Source organism: Chanodichthys erythropterus, chromosome 8, assembly GCF_024489055.1.
Source record: "Chanodichthys erythropterus isolate Z2021 chromosome 8, ASM2448905v1, whole genome shotgun sequence".
Classification (NCBI taxonomy): Eukaryota; Metazoa; Chordata; class Actinopteri; order Cypriniformes; family Xenocyprididae; genus Chanodichthys; species Chanodichthys erythropterus.
The window spans coordinates 9,809,498-9,835,995 of NC_090228.1; the positions used below are offsets into that span (position 1 = coordinate 9,809,498).

Consider the following 26,498-nt stretch of genomic DNA (forward strand, 5'->3'; position numbering starts at 1 on the left):
TCATATGGCCCCTCCCTCTTTATTTGACTCCTCCTCCACATCATCATAGTCTGTTTTTAAAAACAAAAGCAAATTCATATTTTTTTGTTATAAATGCAACAAGATTTAGTTTAAAAGAGAAACATAAATAAAAATAGAAATAGGCTATAGAAATGTGACAATAACTGACCCAACAGGTTTCTCTCATCTTCATCACTGTTCTTCACATCATCATACTCCTCCTGATCTCCCTCTGATACACATGTGAAATAAAACCTCACATTGTGATTTTAATACAGCTTGTGTCATTGATGATGTCATTGATCTCTTTCCTACACATACCCTAATTTTATTTATAATTTAGTTTTTATGTAAAATAATTTAAAGTAATTAAGCCTCAATGGTGTAATAACTTTAACCAAATTATCAGATGTAGATATTAATAATACAGCCTTACAAAATCCTCAACTCTGTGAATTCCCTTTTTTGATAAACGCTTTAATAACAATTTTATAAGAAATTCCTTTAATGTCGGATCCAATCCTCAATGTGAATCAAAACATCTTAAACCTTATGTTGTCACATCATTTGTACTTTAACATATAAATATGTTCTAATAAAGAAAAAAAATATTCATAGGATGTTATCCTGTAAATACTTCCATTAGTAGATATATTCATACTGTTTGTGATAAATGTACTTATACATCATTTGAAGATTTTGATCATTTTGATATTTTTTTATTGCTCCATTTTTTGGATTGACTTTAAATTGAACAAAACTTTTAATTTAGAACATTTTACTTTGTTTTCTGAAAAACAAAATTACACAATTAACCTTTTAATTATTTTGGCAAAGTTTTGTATTTATCAGACAAAAATAACTCAAAAGAAACCCTCATATATTATCTTTTGTAATACTTTGAAACCCTTTCAAACATGAGATCACTTTTTGAATTCTAATCATATCCATTATATCCGTGATTATATCCATATATGGAGTTATGTTTATCATGTCAGATGATCGCTTATGGCTTATAATGTACAACATGATGCCGCATTTTCCTCCCTTGGATTGTATATTTCATGGAGAAATGTTATTGATGAGGATTTAATCTACTTTGACTGTCTTTATTTAGCAATGGACGTTTATTATATGCCGAACTATTTTCATTATCCTTTATTATATTTCTTGTGCTCCAGACTAATGCCTCTACTGCCTGTAACTGATCTCTACCTGTGAAATACCTGAATCTCTGTGGCTTATTTTTATCAATACATCCTCTAAACCTGATGACCTTCTCCTCTTCCTTATATAAAGTTGTGCTCTGACCGGCTTCACTCATATAATAATAATTAAATCAGATCCTGGCAGTCAAAAGTCTCTACAACAGTTAGATTTACTCCTGATGAAGTCATGATGATTCATTAATGGTAGAAACATGTTCAATATTAGTGGATGATGATAAAATACAGTTCTGTGTGACTCACCTGTTACACCTGGAATGCTCTGTCCATTAATGATGACATCATCATAATGCTCCGGTGTGTCCACTACATAAACATGAAGATATAAACAGAACAAATGATACATCATCATATCAGAGCTGAGCATCACTTCAGAGGTATTATGTTAAACACACAAACTAAAGAATAAAAAGTAAAAACACCTTTTTTAATATTAAAGTTCTGTCCACTCGTCATGACATCATCATAACTCTCAGGTGCGTCTTCTACAAATTGAACATGAGAAACACATACAAAATATAATTTATATATATATATATATATATATATATATATATATATATATATATATATATATATATATATATATATATATTAAATATTTCATCCTTATTATATAATATCAGAGCGACACCTGTCTCACGATCTGGTTTCAGTCCATCAGTGATGACATCATCATAGTATCCCGGTGTGATTTCCTTCATCATTTCTTCTGCATCAAAACATGTTTATATTTTGAGTGTTTTTAATATTTTGGGAAACAAAATTTAAATGCTGTTGCAGTTCTTGAGACCATTCAGCTTTTGTAATCATCTGGTAATGAATGAATCATGTGATCAATTACTGACCTTTCAGGCCACTGGTGACATCATCATAATATACAGTCTTGAACTCTTTTTCTAATTTGAGAAAACGTTTAGTATTGTGAACAATTGAAACATTCAAACACATTTCATTTAGTGGTAAAATATGTGAAATACATTTGATCTATTTTTTAGAGTTTGTAAATCAAATAATTTATTTTAGGCATTATTTTGAATATACTTCAGCTCTCTAACCTGAGAGAAGCTCATCAGCATCTTCATACCCAGAATGCAGTTCTTCAGAGATGAGACTCCCTGTTAAAGGAGCAGAACAGTCAGAAACATGTTCATCATTACAAACAGACTGAATCCTCATTTCCTTTGGATCAGAAAGCATTATTTTACTGAAAACACAAATATTAATTACTTACATTTTAAAAGCATTAGAGGCAGAAATCTCATGTTTTAGAGGCCTATTAGTAAACACACATGTATCCTCACATGAACCCATTCCTCACTGCCTTCCAGAAATACACACAGGAAGAGAAACACACACACACACACACACACACACACACACACACACACACACACACACACACACACACCTGCAGCTACATGTACAAACATATGAACTGCTCCTTATTACCCTCTAAAATATAAACACAGGAAGAGACACACACACACACACACACACACACACACACACCTGCAGCTCTGTGGTTTTCTGCAGGAGGTTTAACAGGACTAATAATAGATGAACATCAAGTGTCTGACAGACTCTCTTATTAATTCATCATATTAAATAAGATTCAGGGCTCATGTCTCACCCCTCTGAGTGAAGTGATTGTGTCTGTGATGAATCTCCTCATAAACGGCCTCAGTCGTGCTCCTGTGTCTCCTCTTAGAGAGAGCTGTGAGTGTAGAGAGACAAACCTGCTGTCAGTTCACAACACATGACTGATCACACACTGAATAAGACACAATATGACAGTCTCTGGATCTCTCCTACCTCTCCTCATCACTCTGTTCTGCTGAATCAGTATAAGCAGTGGCACTAAGAGCAGTAAGAGCAAAACTCCCAGTACAATCACAAGCACAGAGAGAGACGGAGAAGTTTGTGGACGAGAGACTGATGTTGAGCTCACTGACTGAGAAACTGGAGGAGAAGATGATGTTGTTGTGGCAGGAGTAGTGGACACTGACAAATCTGGTGAATCTTTGAAAAAGACACAAACACATTCAAAATCAAATAAAAGCAAATGACAGTTTAAATACACAAATATTATTAGCACTAAAATTACTAATATTGGTCAGTGATTTTCTGTGACCTGCACAGGTGAGTCCAGCGTGATCTTTGTTGGAGCAGTCAGTGTGGTTCTTCAGGGAGAGAGGACAGTCCCACAGGTGAATCTCATTCCCTCTGCACTCGACTCTGTTCAGCCACACAACACCTTCACCAGCACCAAAGACTGAATTCCCATCAGCCCTCAGTGCTGCTCCACAACCCAGCTGTCTGCAGACCACCTGAGCATCGCTGATGTCCCACAGATCATCACAGACTGAGCCCCACACAGCGTTATGATACACCTCCAGCCTCCCAGAGCACCGGCCCTCCCCTCCACTCAGTCTGAGAGGAACATGATCTAAATCACACACATCAACATCACTGACCAGATTCAGCTCATTTACAACAAAACATACTGAAACTGAACAAAGATGGCTTTAAATGTATAATTACAATTATGAATTTGATTAAGATTTTAATGCATATAATGTTTTGTTTAAATGCACATATATTATTCATTTATTTGGAAAATACAGGCTTATAATAAAATGTAAAAGTATTGTCAAAAAAACTTACTTGAACACTGTCTCTGGTGAGGAGATGGTGAAGTAGAACATGTCAGACGACTCTGAGGAGATTCAGGATTTTCCTCCTCTGAGATTAAAAATGAATTGAACTGAACATTAGGATACAGAGTCATTAGTCCTGACGGCACCTCAGATCACTAGAACAGTTTCTGTTTCCCTCTTGAAATGTTTAGTGCGATATCTTTGTAAATTAATTTAGTTCTATTCATTCATATTATTATTCACAATACTGTAAATATGTTAATTATCTGTAAATGTTTATTTTGACTTTATACTATTTTTTTATTATTATTCGTAAATGTTATGATGTGTCTTGTTATATTTATATGCATGGGTGACATTGGGGGGGGGGCATCTTTTTCTCGATGTGATCCGTCGTCAGCTCCAGTCCACTACAATTTGGAGCGGTTAAGGCCCGGGTATACTTCATTTCCCACGTTCCCCTCCGTCTTGCGCACAGTTGAGCGCGCAAGCCTTTCTAAAAGATAGGCTACTCCTTTGCCCATCAGCGCGGAAAGACGCGTTCGGCGCATGCAAACGCACACCGTCTGTGGTCAAAAAAATTCGGCTGCGCGGAGAGTCAAAGCTAGTCCACAGTCTAGTAAACATTTCTTGCTTGCGCCGACTGGAAACACATGAGAAACAGCAGGAGACAGGAGACATTGCAGTACTGAACACTGAACGGCCCATGCATGTGGATTTGGATAAAACAGTTAATCAATTTGATGCCATGCCCGAAAGCCGTTTATCCCTTCACAGTGGCGTATAGTTGACGGGCATGCAGGGCTATTGAATTATTTTTCTTATTATCATGATACTTTTAAATTAATATTGCAATTCATTTGCCACGCGATCTCATAGCGCATCACCACCGACGCGCTGCGAGGACAATAAAATATTAGTTATCTTACTCCTCATTTAAAGAACAACTTGTTTAACACAAAATACTTCTCGTCTCACGAAACATACTATTTTTTTTCTCACTATGGGCCACAGGAGAAATATTAAGAAAATAATTCATTCAGATTCATCTCACATTATCTCTAAGAGAATATGCGCCGTTATTGCAGCGTCGGATGCCAAAAGCTCAGTCAGTTTTTACTTTCAGTTTCTGTAGTGAAAAACTGACTGGAGTTTGAGACTTCTTCACCCACATAACTCTTACGCAAAGTTTGCACATTGTTTGTGTGATATCACCTGGCTCTCCTTCATGGTTTAAAATGGAAATATTTTCAATATTGCGACGTGGCATTTTTCTTTATCATCAGTTGCTCGCAAAATGATGGACACTGATTCACACGTTGTCCACATAATTTCCCGTGGCCGTGATAATAAAATTAAGTGAATTATTAAATAAATGAGTAAATAAACAAGCAAACAAACTTTTTTTGCTCAAAAATTCTGCTTATAATTTGATCATGCAGGTACAAAAAACGTTTTGTAGGCCTACTTGCAAAAAAAAAAAAAAAAAAAAAAAATTATTGCCCCCCCTACCTCGAGAGTCAAATGTCGCCCATGTTTATATGTGTGTACTGGAAGCTTCAATACCAAGGTAAATTACTTGTGTGTGCAAGTACACTTGGCAATGAAGCAATTTCTGAATCTGATTCTGAAAACATCTCTCAGTGAAACATCATCAATGTGAAAAATAATTTAAATCTCATAAATTTTAGGCTTTTTCCATCAGCTCAGTTTAGTTTTCCAGAAAGAGTTCACTCACCACATTATAAACATTGTTTTTAAAGAAACCTGACTGTTGAGATCATCATTTAAATACCATCTCACTTGAGCAGGTGATTTTGGCCACTTCATCTTTACCACAGTCATTCTGTCCCCAAGGTGAAGATGGACACTGCCACAGATTTGAATCATGTGGTCGACATTTCACTTCATCCAGCCAGTTAGGAGCTGATTCCAGTCTTGGTGTAGAATCAGACAAAACACCAGATCTTCCACAGTTCAGCTCTTGACAGATCAGACTCACTGTGTCTGTTTCCATCTGATTCCAGCACACATTACCCCAGGATCCATTGTAGAAAACCTCCACATTCCCTTCACAGCCCTCAGTTAACCTGATCTCTTTAAACTCTAGATGGAGAAGGATGAGAATCAACTTCAACTAAATAAATTATTGATGAGAATTGTAAAAAAAAAAACAATAACAAAAATGCTACATATACAAAAAATATGGAAAAAGTTGTGTATTAAAACCACTGCAATCCAGGTTTTGCTAAACCAAAAATATCACCTAAAAATAACTGGTTAATACAAGTCTAATGTATGCTGCAAACACTGATATCATGTACACAGTGTATATTTACAGATGCATAATATATTATACAAAATATACTACTTGATTCTGCTTGGTCAATAAAAACATTGAAAAAAAATGATCATCATCCATGGCAACACATTATATCAGACTGACATTGCAGTCATACAGTCATAGTTGAAAAATAAACTCCTTTAAGATGATACTAGACCCATCAGCTCCTGATCATCCTGGAGTTATTTAAAAATGACCAGCTGTACATTATCATAGGATATTTTGTGAAAAACAATTAAATGTATCTTTGAAAATCATTTACATTACTTTACTGTTTACCTGAGCACACGACTCCTACATCCTCCTTGTGTTGACAGTCATGTTTTCCCCAGCCTGGAGAAGAGCAGCTCCACAGGGACGTCTCATTCCCCTCACACTCCACCTCATCCAGCCATATGGGTCCAGAACCAGGACCAAACCAGGCTGGTACCTGCTGGTTACTGAGGGCCACTCCACACTGCAGCTGTCTGCACACCACATGGGCATCTTTAATATCCCAGGAGTCATCACACACTGTCCCCCATGAGCCGCTGTGAAAAACCTCCAGCCTCCCTGCACAGTCTCCCCCAGAACCCACCAGCCTGATGGACCCGCGACCTGATATTCAGAGAAAGAGAAACACGTTAGTGATCACTAACAACTGAAGAATCTGCCCAGATGTTGCTCTTCTCACCAAGGCAGGTGATTGACAGCTGTTGTGTGGAGCTGCAGTTGAGAGTTTGTGGAGAGCTGCAGTTCCCCAGATGAGCTTCACTCCCAGAGCACTGGAAGCCCGTCACACACTCATGACTGTGTCCAGGACTGGATGAAGAGGAGCTGGAGAAGTTCAGCACAGAGCCACAGCCCAGCTGTCTGCAGACCACAGAGGATTCAGTGAGACTCCAGGAGTCCAGCAGAACTCTCCTCCAGACCTGATGGATGGAAACTTCCACCTCCCCCTCACACTGTGTCTCTCCAGACAACCGCACCAGACCATCATGAACAGCCAGAGAGGAATCTGAGTGAAAGATGTGACACTTTATTAAGATATTTCTAGATAATTTATAACATTTATTTCAATAAAATCCCCTCACTAGAGCAGATGACTCCAACATCTCGTCTATGAGAACATTCAGCTCGACTCCATGAAGAGATGGAACATTCTGGGAGTTTTGTTTCATTCCCGTCACAATCAAACACATCAGCCCAGATTTCTCCACTTCCCTCTCCAAACCAGTCTGATCCCACAACAGACACAGCAATCCCACAATTCAGCTGTCTACAGAGGACACTGGCAGCTCTCATATCCCAGCATGCATCACACACTGTGCCCCATTTACTGAAGTACTGACGCTCAACTCGACCAGAACAGATGTCAGGACCATTGACCAGTCTGAGGTCAGTGTAACCTGGACAAAGAAAAAGACATAGTCAAAGCTTAATGAAACAGATTCAATAATTACATTTTAGTATTTAATAACTGGGTTCAGATTTCTCCACTGACAGGATAAATATTGAAGTTTTACCAGAACAAATCAGTCCAGCGTTGTTTTCTTGAGAGCACTGAATGTCTTGTGAAGTTGGACACAATCGAATGTGTGATTCACTTCCTCTGCACTGAATCTCTTGTGTCCACATCTGAGCGTCTCCTTTTCCAAAAGCATCTTCTCCCAGCACCTGTACAGGAATCCCACAGTCCAGCTCTCGACACACAACCTCTGCATCCTGCTGGTCAAAGGCAGCAGCACACACTGTGTACCATGTGTTTCCCTGAAGAACCTCTAATCTCCCAGAACACAGGTGAGGTCCATCAGCAAGTCTTGTAAATCGTCCATAATTTATGGTTTCTGATTATTTGCATAACACATAAAAACACTTTAATTAGAATAATGGTGAGTGAACCTGTCTTACTGTGACTGTTACGAACAAACAATAACTGTGTGAGTGATTAACCTTTCCTTCAATGTAATTAATAAAGAAAATATCTGGGGCATTTTAAATTACAATTTTATAAATAGCTTTGAAAACAAAAGGTATCAAATTATTGTATTTTTTTCCATTTTGTTTATTATTTTGCATATTGTGTTAATAGAAGAAATGGTCAACAATGAGGTGTATGAAACTGCTTACGTGAGCATTTGACTCCAGCATCATAGTTATGATCGCCACAATCGCTGTCATGTTTACCCCATCCACTTGATCTACAGTCCTTCAGTGTTGACTCTGATCCTCTACACTGCACTCTATCCATCCAGATTTTTCCTGATCCTCGTCCAAAGTAAGAATATCTTGGTGCTTCTAAAGCCTCCCCACAGTTCATCTCTCTACACACCACTGCAGCATCAGGCATATCCCAGCTCCAATTACACACTGTTCCCCACTGACCATCATGATGAACCTCCACTCGACCAGAACAGCGACTGTCACCATTTACAAGCCTCACATTCACACGATCTGCCCATGAGAGAAACATCAGTAAATGAGTTCACAACAATTAAATAATAACTTTACAGTAGTAACATGTAACTCCAAAATCACATGTAAATCAATTTAAAATAAATTTCATTTATCCAAAATAGTATGCTTTATCATTTTTTTACTTATCTGACTCTGAGTGTACTTACTAGCTGTAACAAGAGTAACCACTGAAGACAGTAAAATAAGTGTCAGACAGCTCTCCATCCCCCTTTGTTCTCTGAAAAGACTAATAAATTTAGTACCAAAGTTTCTCCTTCTTCTCCCTCAAACACACTGAAGAAACTGGCTCCTGTCAGTCCCCTAAAGAGAGAGAGACTCTCACAGCTGCCAATGACACTCACTGTTACCTTATTAGACACAACAGAGGAAATCATCAAACACAATCAGTGACAAATCAGAAAGCAGCATTTTTATTTTCTCCATATATATCAATAAAGTGTGAGCGCTGATGAGCGGGACTCCTCCTCCAGCGTGAAGAGACACTTCACTGAGGACAGACTCGTGTCAGTCATATGTCAGCGTGGAGATAAAGTCACACTTAACTTAAAGAGATTGATAGAGAAACACTGCAGGTTATATTCAGCATCAAAGCCTGGATCTGCACACACAACATACAACACTGATGACTGTTTCTGTAAGTCTGATCACTTCAAACACTTGTAACTTAGTAGAAGTAGAACTTTTTTCATGAATTATTTTAATCTTACTGTTTCTGGATAAATTATGCATAATATGACTTAAAATATGATTTTACTGCTTTGTTCTTTTATTCTAAAAATAAAATTTGATTACATCATAGTATAAACTACATTTTTGCTAAGCTATTCAGATTTGCTTTTTATTAAAATAAATTAAATATTATCTACATAACAGGTTAGTAAACCTTAACCATGAGTAAAGTAACCATAAGTAAACCTTAGAGAATAACAAATAACATACATCAATAAACATGTTTAATGCTGCAATGCTGTATTTGTCCAGCAGATGGCAGTAAAACACCTCTTATTGAAGACTACAAGGGTCTGTCCCTGTGTTGAGCATGAAGGAGTGTGAACATGTTTCAGGACAGAAATCAATGGTTTTTCTTCTCTTATAGCAACATTTATAAGTAACTTGTTTCATGTAGAGATCATTTTCACTGCACATTAATTTTACACTTTATCTGCTGTTGAAACAGACTATAGTCTATGCACAGAGGGACAGAATGTCTTCTTTAGTGAGTGATTTTAATATCAGGTTTTTCACAGACAAACTTTAATTTTGCCCTGTAATCTTGAATATTTGGCCTTTTCATATGAGTTTGATGCTACACATTTTCCATTTCAAAATTCCATACTTTTCCATACTCAAATTTCCAGACCTCCTTCCAAATGATTTTCTGCCATTGGTAAGCCTCTGTCTCCTTTCCTCTGCTGCATGTTTTCAGTCCGGGTCAGCCTTTTAGTGATTTTTAAATTAGTGGGGGCATCCTCCTCCAGGGGAAGATTTTTGTGATTTTAACATGTAAACGAAGCATTCTGGGGCACTCTGACAAGAAAATAAATGGAAAAAACAACATTTGCTTCTATAGTAAAAAAAAAAAAAAAAATGCAATTTTGATTCAGAAGCTTGCGATTTGATTTTGATTAGCTTTGATTCAGTATTGATTAATTTGGGGCCTATCAGGTACAGTACATGGCAAATTTCCTCAAAGAAAAAAATCTCTCAACTAATGCTATAAACAGAGAACCAGCTGGTACATCAACATCATTATAATATTAGGTTAAAATTGATTTGTAAGCTACTTACATATAGGCTAAATTACACATTAGGAAGTTTTTATAATAACGTTATGATACATTTTTAATGACAATTATTCTTCTACTCTTTTTTTATGTAGGCCTAAACATTTCAATAGTGGCTTATGGTAGGCTAAATGTGACATTTTTACAAGCCGTTTTATTGTCGCCTTTCTGCAGTTGAAACACTGATTGGTCGATTGCATGTGACATGATACAGATTTCGGTAAGTTGTACTGTATCTTTCAACATACCTGAGGATGTTCAATCATGTTTATTTTGTGTTGTAATTAGTAAAGCGAAGAGATGGTCAGTTCACCAGCGCTACAGCGATCTGTCACGCCACAGAGCACCAAGAACGATCGCGACTCACTCCAGTCTGATTTCTTTTTTCCATACTTTTCCAGACCTGGAAATTACTCAAATCAAATTCCATCCTTTTCCAAACCTTTTCCTTTAGGAACCCTGCCGTCCGTCACCATGGAAACATCATGTTCTGACCAGAGTAACGGTCGCTCTCCACAAACTCACTCATTTACTGGATTTAATTAAACACGTTTATACCAACTTTTTTGTTGGAACAGACCAGGAAGAGTAAAATGTTTTATTGTTCAGGTTAAAGCTGTAATTCTGCATTTTAATTATAATAATTTCTCTCTAGGCTGATAATTTAGTTTGCATATCAGTTTAGTTTGAGACTTCAGTATTTCATCATGAATTCAGTTTAATGTCACAGATTACACAGATCTCTGGCATTCAACTCTTATTTACTGTTAAACACTGAGGAGGTAAATAATAGCAGGATATGTCAAACTTTATCTGTCTGTCAATCATGTAAAAGTTCATTTTAAATAATAATATTAAATACTTGATTCCCCCTCATCCAAACCTTAATTCATCCTGTGATCAAACAGGAAATTTCAGCACAGAAACCTCTTCCTGTTTTTTTTTTTTTGTTTTTGTTTTTTTTAATCGCAAAATTGAAACATACATACAGGATCAGGGAAATAAAGTGTGGTTGTGTCTGTTACAATAAATAATCATATTAAAAGAATAGAAAACAAATATCCTGAGTGTGCATACATCAATATGAAATAATAAAGAAAACCACAATAATTAGGTTAAATCACATCTTTAAATCATCATAATGCATCAACAAATGTTCACTTTTTTTTTGTTATTTATAATACTGAGGGATAAAATAAAGGAGTTAAATTCAGCAAGAAAAAGAGGAAAGCTTAGGGGAGATTTAAGCCACTTTTTGTTTGTGAATGAAGAATTTTGCATACAAGATAATATTAAAAACATATTCAAGGTATAGCAGCTTTGGGTTTTCATAAAAACACCTTCTGAAGGTATGGGTTAAATTTGTATGGGTAAAAATATAAGAACTTAAATCAGCATGAAATGTATTAGTTAAATTACAATCTTAAAATAAATGGGCAGCTGTTTCTTCAACAAAACCACAGGAGCAAGTTTCATCAATATCAGAATATTTAGAAATAGATGATTTAACAGGGTAGATTTTATGAAGGATTTTATAATGAATTTCTTTAACTTTGTTCGATATACAAAAGTTACTTGGCAAAAGGCCTTTCTCCAATTTACACTTGTTACAAGAGAATCCCAATAGAATTTACCCTGGAGTAATCTTTCTCTTCATCTGAAAGATTGTACGAATATGTCTGTTGTTGCATTTAGGATCTAAAAGATCAATGAAGCCAGATGTTAAAGATGTTTTTAGTTTTTATCATTTTATCAGAAAAATTTAAATGATGTCTGGTAACTGGACTTTTAATGATACGAATGCCTAAATATTTTACACTATTTTTAACTGGGATACCATCTAAAAATGTATCATCTATAGCATGAAATGAAATAATCTCACATTTCGAGATTGAGCTTTAAACCAGAGGCGCATGAAAATTGTTCCACCAGTTCCAGGGCATTAGGTGTCGTTTGTCTTTCAAAAATAGCGTAGTGTCATCAGCTAGCTGTGCAATTTTAATCTCCCTGTCAAATATAGAAATTCATTTCAAATTTTAATTTTGGTTAATTCTCAGACAAAGTAATTCTGTGGCTATAAGAAATAAAAACGGGGATGTCAAACCTTTTGGACGTGTCAAAGTTAATGATCACTGAACTGTTAATACCTTTATAAAAGATGGTTACAGTATCTATAAATGATTTACCAAATCCAAATAATTCTAGAATACGAAAACCTCTTCCTGTTCCCTCTTGACATTGTGCTGGTGTGTGACATCATCAAAGTGACAGGTCTGATTACCGATGATGTCAGCAGTGATGATAAGATGTGAATGATGTGTATTGACAACTTTTAATCACTTTTATGATCTAACTAAACATATTAATTTGATTTGAGATGAACAAAATAAGATGAATTTAAATTTCTTGTCACAATCTTTCCTTACTTTCCTATATTGTAGGTTATTCTTTTTTATTTATAGTTAGTTACTTTAATCAATTTCACTCACATTCTGTGTCGTTCATTCAAGCTGACATACACAAGAACTAATGCTGGTAGTAAGTTTATGGGAAACACGATAACTTACAATATCTAATAAGTGGTAAATCTATTTTCATCATTTAACATTTATAGTATTTTGCATAATTTTCTCATTTCCTCTAACCGCTCTTCTAAAAAATATTTTTGTGACATGATGAATGAATGTTATTTTTTTATTAGGTGAAAAGCATCTTATCAAAATAAAAATAGCTCAAATACTAAAATACAAACACTACAATGTGTTACTGAATTTTGCACAGCATGAAACCTTTCATTTAAAAACATTTAAAATAACATAAAAACATAAAACACTGAATCTTTAGTAGCAAAAAAACAGTATCTCCAGTAACTGTAATATGATTTGATGATCAGAGGCAGTGGGTGTGGTCAGTGAGTCATATGGCCCCTCCCTCTTTATTTGACTCCTCCCCCACATCATCATAGTCTGTTTTTAAAAACAAAAGCAAATTCATATTTTCATTCATTGTTATAAATGCATCAGGATTTAGTTTTAAAAATGAGCAAAATGATGAATAAAGTATATGGTTATGTAAAAATTGACAAAAACTGACCCAACAGGTTTCTCTCATCTTCATCGCTGTTCTTCACATCATCATACTCCTCCTGATCTCCCTCTGATACACATGTGAAATAAAACCTCACATTGTGATTTATAGTTCACCCAAAAATGAAAATTTGATGTTTATCTGCATACCCCCAGCGCATCCAAGATGTAGGTGACTTTGTCTCTTCAGTAGAACACAAATTATGATTTTTAACTGCAACCGTTGATGTCTGTCAGTCAAATAATGCGAGTGAATGGGAACTCCATCTATAAGAGTCAATAAAACTTGCTTAGAGAAATCCATATTAAACCCTGCGGCTCGTGGCGACACATCGATGTCCTAAGACACGAAACCATCGGTTTGTGCGAGAAACCGAACAGTATTTATATAATTTTTATCCACCTCTAAAACACCACAATGTCCAACTGTGTTCAGCATTCACTTAGTGAGGTCTGATCGCGCTCTGACAGCGGCAGTGATGTCTCGCTTTCATTGAACTATATGCGCGCTGTCAGAGCGTGATCAGACCTCACTAAGTGAATGCTGAACACAGTTGGACATTGTGGTGTTTTAGAGGTAAAAAAATGATATAAATACTGTTCGGTTTCTCGCACAAACCGATCGTTTCATGTCTTAGGACATCAATGTGTTGCCACGAGCCGCAGGGTTTAATTTGCATTTGTCTAAGCAAGTTTTTTCAACTCTTATTGATAGAGTTCCCATCCACTCGCATTATTTGATTGACAGATGTCAACGGTTGCAGTTAAAAATCATCATTTGTGTTCTACTGAAGAAACAAATTCACCTACATCTTGGATGCGCTGGGGCTAAGCAGATAAACATCAAATTTTCATTTTTGGGTGAACTATCCCTTTAATACAGCTTGTGTCACTGATTATGTCATTGATCTCTTTCCTACACATACCCTAATTTTATTTTAAAATATATATGTAAAATAATTTAAAGTAATTAAGGCTATCCCTAATGATGTAATAATTTTAACCAAATTCTCAGATGTAGACATTAATTATACAACCTTCCAAAATCCTCAACTTTGTAAAGCTCCTTTTTTGATAAATGTTTTAATAACAATTTTATAAGAAATTCCTTTAATGTCGGATCCATGTGAATCAAAACATCTTAAACCTCAATGTATATCTTGGCACAGAATTTGTACTTTAACATATAAATAGGTTCTAATAAGGTAAAAAAAATATTCATAGGATGTTATCCTGTAAATACTTCCATTAGTAGATATATTCATACTGTTTGTGATAAATGTACTTATACATCATTTGAAGATTTTGATCATTTAATTTTTTTTATTGCCCTATTTTTTGGATTGACTTTAAAATGAACAAAACTCTTAATTTAGAGTCTTATGACATTTTACTTTGTTTTGAAACTTATTTTTCTGAAAAACAAAATTACACAATTAACCTTTTCATTATTTTGGCAAAGTTTTGTGTTCATAAGACAAAAATAACTCAAAATAAACCCTCATATATTACCTTTTGTAATACTGACCTCACAATATACTTTGAAACCCTTTCAAACATGAGATCACGTTTTGCTTTGTACTCGTCTGTGACTGAAATAAGTAAAATAGAAGAAAAGCTTGATCTCTTTCTCCTCATGACAGTCTGAGACTATTAGTGTCGTAAAGGCTCCTTTACGAGGGCTTTTATTTTGACATTCACGTCATCTTCCAGCTGAGCAGTCACGTGACTTAAAGGTACAATTTGTGATATTTTTTTCCGCTAGAAGCCTATTCAAAACAAAGGCGTAGTTTGATGACGCCAAGTTTTAGAGCGGAAACTTGGGACATGTGGTCTCCTTCTCAATGGACGGTGCAAAAGAATAGGGATTGGAGTCTGGAAGAACTCATGTTCGTGGATGCGATTATTAACGTTACTGTAGTATGAAGCAGAGCAGGACCGAGTGTTGCGGGAGCTGAACGAGGAGCTGGAGCGATTGATCAACACACGCCTCACGAGCAGCGGGACTTTTATTATGACACAGTCGCCGGCGCCGCTTCCGCTTTTCCGGTCATGAGTTTACGGGAGCTGTCCTTGTGGACAGAACCAGCGGCAGATGGTAAACAGTAATTATGTTCCATAAATAAGTAACACAATCCACCATAAAACGTTCAAGAAGTAAATAAGGAACTGCTTGAAGCGAGCTAGTGGTTTGCTGGACGCTAGACACTACTTCCGCATTTGTCCACGGCACTGTTGTCATGTGGTTTCTACGTCAGTAAAGGCGGTAACAAAGGTAACTGACGTCATTGACAGGCGACTGCACTGCCCCGTGTCACTGTTTAGAATGGGAATTTTCTCATGATTTACAAGTAGTTGAAAACATTAGAGATATTGTTTGTAATCAGCTGGACAAAATATATAACACTATCCTAGTGGTTTTTGGATATTTTACTGCAAAAATTTTACATATTGTACCTTTAAGCTGCTGTTGCTGCTGAACTGTTATGCTCTGTAGAGCCGATCGCTGAAAGGACATTTATTGCTGTTTATTTGTGATATTTGCTGCAGAATCACCTCAAAGTGTTCGCCATTGACCTGCAAGTAATCCTGTTTGTCTTATTTGTGTTTATTGAGATCGGTATTGAGTTATTTGTGTTCAATCATGTCTGCAGCTGTTGTTTCTGTTAGTACAGCTGAATGACGCTGTTCATGTGTGATTATTTCTTCTGTTTGTTTGTATTTCACTGGTCTGGTTTACAATGATCAGTTTGCGCCGTGATTTGATATCGAAGCTGTTTATATCAGAAGAGCGATTATCCGTGATTATATCCATATATGGAGTTATGTTTATCATGTCAGATGATCGCTTATGGCTTATAATGTACAACATGATACTGTATTTTCCTCATATTTCATGGAGAAATGTTATTGATAATGATTTAATATACTTTGACTGTCTTTATTTAGCAATGGACGTTTATTATTGTATATATGCCGAACTATTTTCATTATCCTTTATTGTATTTCTTGTGCTCCAGACTAATGCCTCTACTGCCTGTAACTGATCTCTACCTGTGAAATACCTGAACCTCTGTGGCTTATTTTTATCAATACATCCTCTAAACCTGATGACCTTCTCCTCTTCCTTATATAAAGTTGTGCTCTGACCGGCTTCACTCATATAATAATAATTAAATCAGATCCTGGCAGTCAAAAGTCTCTCCAACAGTTAGATTTACTCCTGATGACGTCATGATGATTCATTAAAGGTAGAAACATGTTCAATATTAGTGGATGATGATAAAATACAGTTCTGTGTGACTCACCAGTTACACCTGGAATGCTCTGTCCATTAATGATGACATCATCATAATGCTCCGGTGCGTCCACTACATAAACATGAAGATATAAACAGAACAAATGATACATCATCATATCAGAGCTGAGCATTACTTCAGAGGTATTATGTTAAACACACAAACTAAAGAATAAAAAGTAAAAACACCTTTTTTAATATTAAAGTTCTGTCCACTCGTCATGACATCATCATAGCTCTCAGGTGCGTCTTCTACAAATTGAACATGAGAAACACATACAAAATATAATTTATATATTTATTTATAAACATATTTTTATACATTTTAAACATTTCATATCCTATTATAATAACAGAGCGACACCTGTCTCACGATGTGGTTTCAGTCCATCAGTGATGACATCATCATAGTATCCCGGTGTGATTTCCTTCATCATCTCTTCTGCATCAAAACATGTTTATATTTTGAGTGTTTTTAATATTTTGGGAAACAAAATTTAAATGCTGTTGCAGTTCTTGAGACCATTCAGCTTTTTTAATCATCTGGTAATGAATGAATCATGTGATCAATTACTGACCTTTCAGGCCACTGGTGACATCATCATAATACACAGTCTTGAACTCTTTTTCTAATAAGAGAAAAGTTTTAGTATTGTGAACAATTGAAACATTCAAACACATTTCATTTAGTGGTAAAATATGTGAAAAACATTTTATCTATTTTTTATCTAGTTTTTAAATCAAATAATTTATTTTAGGTGTTGTTTTGAACATTCTTCAGCTCTCTAACCTGAGAGAAGCTCATCAGCATCTTCATACCCAGAATGCAGTTCTTCAGAGATGAGACTCCCTGTTAAAGGAGCAGAACAGTCAGAAACATGTTCATCATTAAAAACAGACTGAATCCTCATTTCCTTTGGATCAGAAAGCATTTGTTACTGAAAACACAACACAAATATTAATTACTTACATATTAAAAGCATTAGAGGCAGAAATCTCATGTTTTAGAGGCCTATTAGTAAACACACATGTATCCTCACATGAACCCATTCCTCACTGCCTTCCAGAAATACACACAGGAAGAGAAACACACACACACACACACACACACACACACACACACACACACACACACACACACCTGCAGCTACATGTACAAACACAATAACCTCCTTATTACTCCTAAAAATACACACAGAAAGAGACACTTACTGACACACACACACATATGGACTCATCCTTATTACCCCCTAAAAATACATACAGGAAAAAGCACACACAGAGAGACACCTGCACCTACACAAACATATGAACTGCTCCTTATTACCCTCTAAAATATAAACACAGGAAGAAACACACACACACACACACACACACCTGCAGCTCTGTGGTTTTCTGCAGGAGGTTTAACAGGACTAATAATAGATGAACATCAAGTGTCTGACAGACTCTCTTATTAATTCATCATATTAAATAAGATTCAGGGTTCATGTCTCACCCCTCTGAGTGAAGTGATTGTGTCTGTGATGAATCTCCTCATAAACGGCCTCAGTCGTGCTCCTGTGTCTCCTCTTAGAGAGAGCTGTGAGTGTAGAGAGACAAACCTGCTGTCAGTTCACAACACATGACTGATCACACACTGAATAAGACACAATATGACAGTCTCTGGATCTCTCCTACCTCTCCTCATCACTCTGTTCTGCTGAATCAGTATAAGCAGTGGCACTAAGAGCAGGAAGAGCACAACTCCCAGTACAATCACAAGCACAGAGAGAGACGGAGAAGTTTGTGGACGAGAGACTGATGTTGAGCTCACTGTCTGAGAAACTGGAGGAGAAGATGATGTTGTTGTGGCAGGAGTAGTGGACACTGACAAATCTGGCAAATCTGTTGAAAAAGGCAAACACATTCAAATCAAAGCAAATAATTGATTTAACATTCCTTAATGTTTTTCTGTGACCTGCACAGGTGAGTCCAGCGTGATCTTTGTTGGAGCAGTCAGTGTGGTTCTTCAGGGAGAGAGGACAGTCCCACAGGTGAATCTCATTCCCTCTGCACTCGACTCTGTTCAGCCACACAACACCTTCACCAGCACCAAAGACTGAATTCCCATCAGCCCTCAGAGCTGCTCCACAACCCAGCTGTCTGCAGACCACCTGAGCATCGCTGATGTCCCACAGATCATCACAGACTGAGCCCCACACAGCGTTATGATACACCTCCAGCCTCCCAGAGCACCGGCCCTCCCCTCCACTCAGTCTGAGAGGAACATGATCTAAATCACACACATCAACATCACTGACCAGATTCAGCACATTTACAACAAAACATACTGAAACTTAACAAAGATGGCTTTAAATGTATAATTACAATTATGAATTTGATTAAGATTTTAATGCATATAATGTTTTGTTTAAATGCACATATATTATTCATTTATTAGGAAAATACAGGCTTATAATAAAATGTAAAAGTATTGTCAAAAAAACTTACTTGAACACTGTCTCTGGTGAGGAGATGGTGAAGTAGAACATGTCAGACGACTCTGAGGAGATTCAGGATTTTCCTCCACTGAGATTAAAAATGAATTGAACTGAACATTAGGATACAGAGTCATTAGTCCTGACGGCACCTCAGATCACTAGAACAGTTTCTGTTTCCCTCTTGAAATGTTTAGTGCGATATCTTTGTAAATTCATTTAGTTCTATTCATTCATATTATTATTCACAATACTGTAAATATGTTAATTATCTGTAAATGTTTATTTTGACTTTATACTATTTCTTTTTTATTATTCTTAAATGTTATGATATGTCTTGTTATATTTATATGCATGGGTGACATTGGGGGGGGGGGGGGGGGGGGGTCATCTTTTTCTCGATGTGATCCGTCGTCAGCTCCAGTCCACTACAATTTGGAGCGGTTAAGGCCCGGGTATACTTCATTTCCCACGTTCCCCTCCGTCTTGCGCACAGTTGAGCGCGCAAGCCTTTCTAAAAGATAGGCTACTCCTTTACCCATCAGCGCGGAAAGACGCGTTCGGCGCATGCAAACGCACACCGTCTGTGGTCAAAAAAATTCGGCTGCGCGGAGAGTCAAAGCTAGTCCACAGTCTAGTAAACATTTCTTGCTTGCGCCGACTGGAAACACATGAGAAACAGCAGGAGACAGGAGACATTGCAGTACTGAACACTGAACGGCCCATGCATGTGGATTTGGATAAAACAGTTAATCAATTTGATGCCATGCCCGAAAGCCGTTTATCCCTTCACAGTGGCGTATAGTTGACGGGCATGCAGGGCTATTGAATTATTTTTCTTATTATCATGATACTTTTAAATTAATATTGCAATTCATTTGCCACGCGATCTCATAGCGCATCACCACCGACGCGCTGCGAGGACAATAAAATATTAGTTATCTTACTCCTCATTTAAAGAACAACTTGTTTAACACAAAATACTTCTCGTCTCACGAAACATACTATTTTTTTTCTCACTATGGGCCACAGGAGAAATATTAAGAAAATAATTCATTCAGATTCATCTCACATTATCTCTAAGAGAATATGCGCCGTTATTGCAGCGTCGGATGCCAAAAGCTCAGTCAGTTTTTACTTTCGGTTTCTGTAGTGAAAAACTGACTGGAGTTTGAGACTTCTTCACCCACATAACTCTTACGCAAAGTTTGCACATTGTTTGTGTGATATCACCTGGCTCTCCTTCATGGTTTAAAATGGAAATATTTTCAATATTGCGACGTGGCATTTTTCTTTATCATCAGTTGCTCGCAAAATGATGGACACTGATTCACACGTTGTCCACATAATTCCCCGTGGCCGTGATAATAAAATTAAGTGAATTATTAAATAAATGAGTAAATAAACAAGCAAACTTAAACTTTTTTGCTCAAAATTTCTGCTTATAATTTGATCATGCAGGTACAAAAAACGTTTTGTAGGCCTACTTGCAAAAAAAAAAAAAAAAAAAAAATGATTGCCCCCCCTACCTCGAGAGTCAAATGTCGCCCATGTTTATATGTGTGTACTGGAAGCTTCAATACCAAGGTAAATTACTTGTGTGTGCAAGTACACTTGGCAATGAAGCAATTTCTGAATCTGATTCTGAAAACATCTCACAGTGAAACATCATCAATGTGAAAAATAATTTAAATCTCATAAACTATAGGCTTTTTCCATCAGCTCAGTTTAGTTTTCCAGAAAGAGTTCACTCACCACATTATAAACATTGTTTTTAAAGAAACCTGACTGTTGAGATCATCATTTAAATATTATCTTACTTGAGCAGGTGATTTTGGCCACTTCATCTTCACCACAGTCATTCTGTCCCCAAGGTGAAGATGGACACTGCCACAGATTTGAATCATGTGGTCGACATTTCACTTCATCCAGCCAGTTAGGAGCTGATTCCAGTCTTGGTGTAGAATCAGACAAAACACCAGATCTTCCACAGTTCAGCTCTTGACAGATCAGACTCACTGTGTCTGTTTCCATCTGATTCCAGCACACATTTCCCCAGGATCCATTGTAGAAAACCTCCACATTCCCTTCACAGCCCTCAGTTAACCTGATCTCTTTAAACTCTAGATGGAGAAGGATGAGAATCAACTTCAACTAAATAAATTATTGATGAGAATTGTAAAAAAAATAAATAAATAAATAACAAAAATGCTACATATACAAAAAATATGGAAAAAGTTGTGTATTAAAACCACTGCAATCCAGGTTTTGCTAAACCAAAAATATCACCTAAAAATAACTGGTTAATACAAGTCTAATGTATGCTGCAAACACTGATATCATGTACACAGTGTATATTTACAGATGCATAATATATTATACAAAATATACTACTTGATTCTGCTTGGTCAATAAAAACATTGAAAAAAAATGATCATAATCCATGGCAACACATTATATCAGACTGACATTGCACAGTCATAGTTGAAAAATAAACTCCTTTAAGATGATACTAGACCCATCAGCTCCTGATCATCCTGGAGTTATTTAAAAATGACCAGCTGTACATTATCATGGGATATTTTGTGAAAAACAATTAAATGTATCTTTGAAAATCATTTACATTACTTTACTGTTTACCTGAGCACACGACTCCTACATCCTCCTTGTGTTGACAGTCATGTTTTCCCCAGCCTGGAGAAGAGCAGCTCCACAGGGACGTCTCATTCCCCTCACACTCCACCTCATCCAGCCATATGGGTCCAGAACCAGGACCAAACCAGGCTGGTACCTGCTGGTTACTGAGGGCCACTCCACACTGCAGCTGTCTGCACACCACATGGGCATCTTTAATATCCCAGGAGTCATCACACACTGTCCCCCATGAGCCGCTGTGAAAAACCTCCAGCCTCCCTGCACAGTCTCCCCCAGAACCCACCAGCCTGATGGACCCGTGACCTGATATTCAGAGAAAGAGAAACACATTAGTGATCACTAACAACTGAAGAATCTGCTCAGATGTTGCTCTTCTCACCAAGGCAGGTGATTGACAGCTGTTGTGTGGAGCTGCAGTTGAGAGTTTGTGGAGAGCTGCAGTTCCCCAGATGAGCTTCACTCCCAGAGCACTGGAAGCCCGTCACACACTCATGACTGTGTTCAGGACTGGATGAAGAGGAGCCGGAGAAGTTCAGCACAGAGCCACAGCCCAGCTGTCTGCAGACCACAGAGGATTCAGTGAGACTCCAGGAGTCCAGCAGAACTCTCCTCCAGACCTGATGGATGGAAACTTCCACCTCCCCCTCACACTGTCTCTCTCCAGACAACCGCACCAGACCATCATGAACAGCCAGAGAGGAATCTGAGTGAAAGATGTGGCACTTTATTAAGATATTGCAGGGTAGTTAATGTATTTAAAATATTTTTTAAAATAAAATCCCCTCACTAAAGCAGATGACTCCAACATCTCGTCTATGAGAACATTCAGCTCGACTCCATGAAGAGATGGAACATTCTGAGAGTTTTGTTTCATTCCCGTCACAATCAAACACATCAGCCCAGATTTCTCCACTTCCCTCTCCAAACCAGTCTGATCCCACAACAGACACAGCAATCCCACAATTCAGCTGTCTACAGAGGACACTGGCAGCTCTCATATCCCAGCATGCATCACACACTGTGCCCCATTTACTGAAGTACTGACGCTCAACTCGACCAGAACAGATGTCAGGACCATTGACCAGTCTGAGGTCAGTGTAACCTGGACAAAGAACACAGAGGTTACAGAAACTGATAAAAAAAAAAAAGATTTGATTACATAATTACATTTTAGTTTATCAATTAGTTCTCTCTATAGAAAGGCTGAACATTGACATTTTACCAGTACAAATCAGTCCCACGTCATTGTCATGGGTGCAGTTTATATTATTTGAGGTTGATGATGAACAGCGTCGAATGTGTGATTCACTTCCTGTGCACTGAATCTCTTTTGATCCAATCTGACCCTTTCCTTTTCCAAAAGCATCTTCTCCCAGCACCTGTACAGGAGCCCCACAGTCCAGCTCTCTACACACAACCTCTGCATCCTGCTGGTCAAAGGCAGCGTCACACACTGAACCCCAGCCGCCTACAAGAAGCATCTCCACTCTCCCAGAGCACAGGTGAGATCCGTCCACAAGTCTTGACCTTCCGTAGTTTATGGTTTCTGATTATATTTATACAACAGAGAAAACTATATGTCATTATGATTGTGATATGGACATAAAACAACAGTAAGTCCTTTAATTAATAATGGATTTTTGTAATAGATGAAAGTAAATGCTAATCATCAAATAATTTCTTATGAATTGCTCTGAATATACAGTTCCAAAGTTGGGACATTTTGTAAAATTCAATAAAAACCAAAATCTGTAATTTGTTAATTCTCTTGAATCTTTTTTAACTGACAAAAGTACAGAGAAAAGATTTCTGATGTTTCTGCTGACCAACATAATTGTATTTCGTAAATATAACAAATTTTAATTTTGATGTTGTAACACACTTAAAAAACGTTGGGACAGAGGCAAACTAAAAGTGAAAAGATTATATAATATCCAAGTTACACTGTTTTTGAAACAGTTCACAGTGAGCAGGTGAATTGGTAACAGGTCAGGGGATCATATTTGGGTGTAAAAGAGCTTCTCTGTCTTTGCAAGCAAAGATGGGTCACGGCTCTCCACTTTGTACCAAATTTCATGAGAGAATTGTCAAATAATTCAAAAATCACATTTCTCAATGCAAGATTGCAAAGTATTTATGTCTTTCACCACCTAGCATATATAATATTGTAAAAAGATTCAGGGTATCTATTCAGAGAAATCTAGGGCAAGGTATAGGACACCTCAGTTGAATGTGTGTGACCTTTGACCCCTCAGACAGCACTGCATTAGAAATCATCATTCTACTTTGTTAAATGTAGCCACATGGGCTCAGGAATACTTTGGAAAACCTTTGTCACTTAACACAGTCTGCTTCTGCATCAAAAAAAGCATCTTGAATCTCTGTTACACGAGGAGAAAGCTTGTAGAAATCTGTTCAATGCAGAGATGGCGGTGAGTTCTCTGGGCCCGAGTTCATCTCTGATGATATAAAAGATAATGGAAATGTGCTACATGTGGTCAGATGAGTCCATGTTTAAGCTTGTTTTTGGAAAAAAAAAAAGGGATGGCATTTTGAAAAAATCAGGTTCTCAGTCCCAAAGACGAAAGTCCCATCCAAACTTACATCAGCGACAGGTGCAAAATCAAACATCTGTCATGGTATGGAGGAGCATCAGTGCAAACGGCATGAGTGACTTCATATGTGTGCAGGAATCACTGACATGGAGAATATTGGGATTGTACAGAGACATAAACTGCCATCAAGATCACATGTTTCCTGGGAAGCAAGACAACACCAGGCCTCATTCTGCACGTGCTCAGAGTGGTTTCTAGACCATAGAAGAGATGTGCTTTACTGACTGCTGTTCAGATCTGTCTCTTATTGAAAATGTACAGCCATCATGAAGAGGAGAATCAGACAACGACGATCACAGACTGTTGAGCAGAAGTCTTGTATCAGGTGAGATTGGGTAAAAATGACACTTGCAAAACTGGAACAATTAGTATCCTTCAATTCCCAAATGATTAAATATTGTAATTGAAAGGAAAGGTGATGTGACACAGTGGGAAACATGACTCTGTCCCAAGTTTGTTTGGAGTGTGTTAAATCATCAAAATCAAAATTTGTTTATACTTACAAAAAACAATAAAGTTGTTCAGTGAAAACTATGAAATTTTTTTCTTTGTACGTTTTTTCAGTTAAATAAATGTTAAAGAGAATCAACAAATCACTGATTCTTAATTTTATTGCATTTTACAAAATAATCCAACTTTTCTGTAATTGGGGTTTTAAATTACACTGAATAATTTTAAATTGCATGTACGATACATTTGGAGGTCTGATCAGAGATTAATTAACATGATGATGTATGGAGCAGCTCACCTGTGCATTTGACTCCAGCATCTTCATCATGACCACAGTTACTAACACCCCATCCTAATGATCCACAGTTCTTCAGTGTTGACTCTGATCCACTACAGGACACTTCATCCATCCAGATTGGTCCTGATCCTTCTCCAAAGTGAGCCTTACTCACAGCCTCTAGAGCCTCTCCACATCCTATCTCTCTACACACCACTGCAGCATCAGTCTTATCCCAGCGATCATGACACACTGTTCCCCACTGACCAGCATGATGAACCTCCACTCGACCACTGCAGGGACTGTTACCATTAACTAACCTAACAGTCTCCAAATCTGAGAAGAGAGAGAAAGAGATTTAACCACAGTAGAAGTAGAACATACAGTCATCTGTAGAGTACAAAGTCAATAAACATGAGATATATACATAAAAAACTGTTAAATACAAAAAAATATTACAAACTTGACAATTAAAGCTGCATAAGAGTATATTACAAATAATCTTGTCATCATTAAATTGGTTGGCTGTAAAAGTTCAATGTCAATGTCAATTTTATTTCTATAGCACAACTAAACACAACACCAGCTGACCAGTGTGAAAGCTGTAAAAGTTAAAATCATTTATCAAATATAATTAATAAATTAATAATCTAGTGTCACAAGAGCTTATTTATATTACACAGGCCTCTATTCAGTTTCTAGTGGTCTAATGCCATCATAGATAAACTGCTTAATTACACATGTAAAATTTCACATCTTTACAGTCTATTTTGTACTTACCAGATGTTGTTAGAGTGACTATAGAGGAGAGTAAAACGAGTGTCAGACATCCCTCCATCTTCTTCTGCTCGTCACACTGTTTGTTTGACTCTGTTTCTCCTTCTGCTCCCTCAAACACACTGAAGAAACTGGCTCCTGTCAGTCCCCTAAAGAGAGAGAGACTCTCACAGCTGCCAATGACACTCACTGTTACCTTATTAGACACAACAGAGGAAATCATCAAACACAATCAGTGACAAATCAGAAAGCAGCATTTTTATTTTCTCCATATATATCAATAAAGTGTGAGCGCTGATGAGCGGGACTCCTCCTCCAGCGTGAAGAGACACTTCACTGAGGACAGACTCGTGTCAGTCATATGTCAGCGTGGAGATAAAGTCACACTA

General features: G+C 37.1%; 1 pseudogene; it reads right to left on the bottom strand.

The window, feature by feature from the left end:
• Window positions 1-26,203, bottom strand: LOC137024535 (scavenger receptor cysteine-rich type 1 protein M130-like; annotated as a pseudogene).
• Window positions 26,204-26,498: the final 295 nt, after the last annotated feature.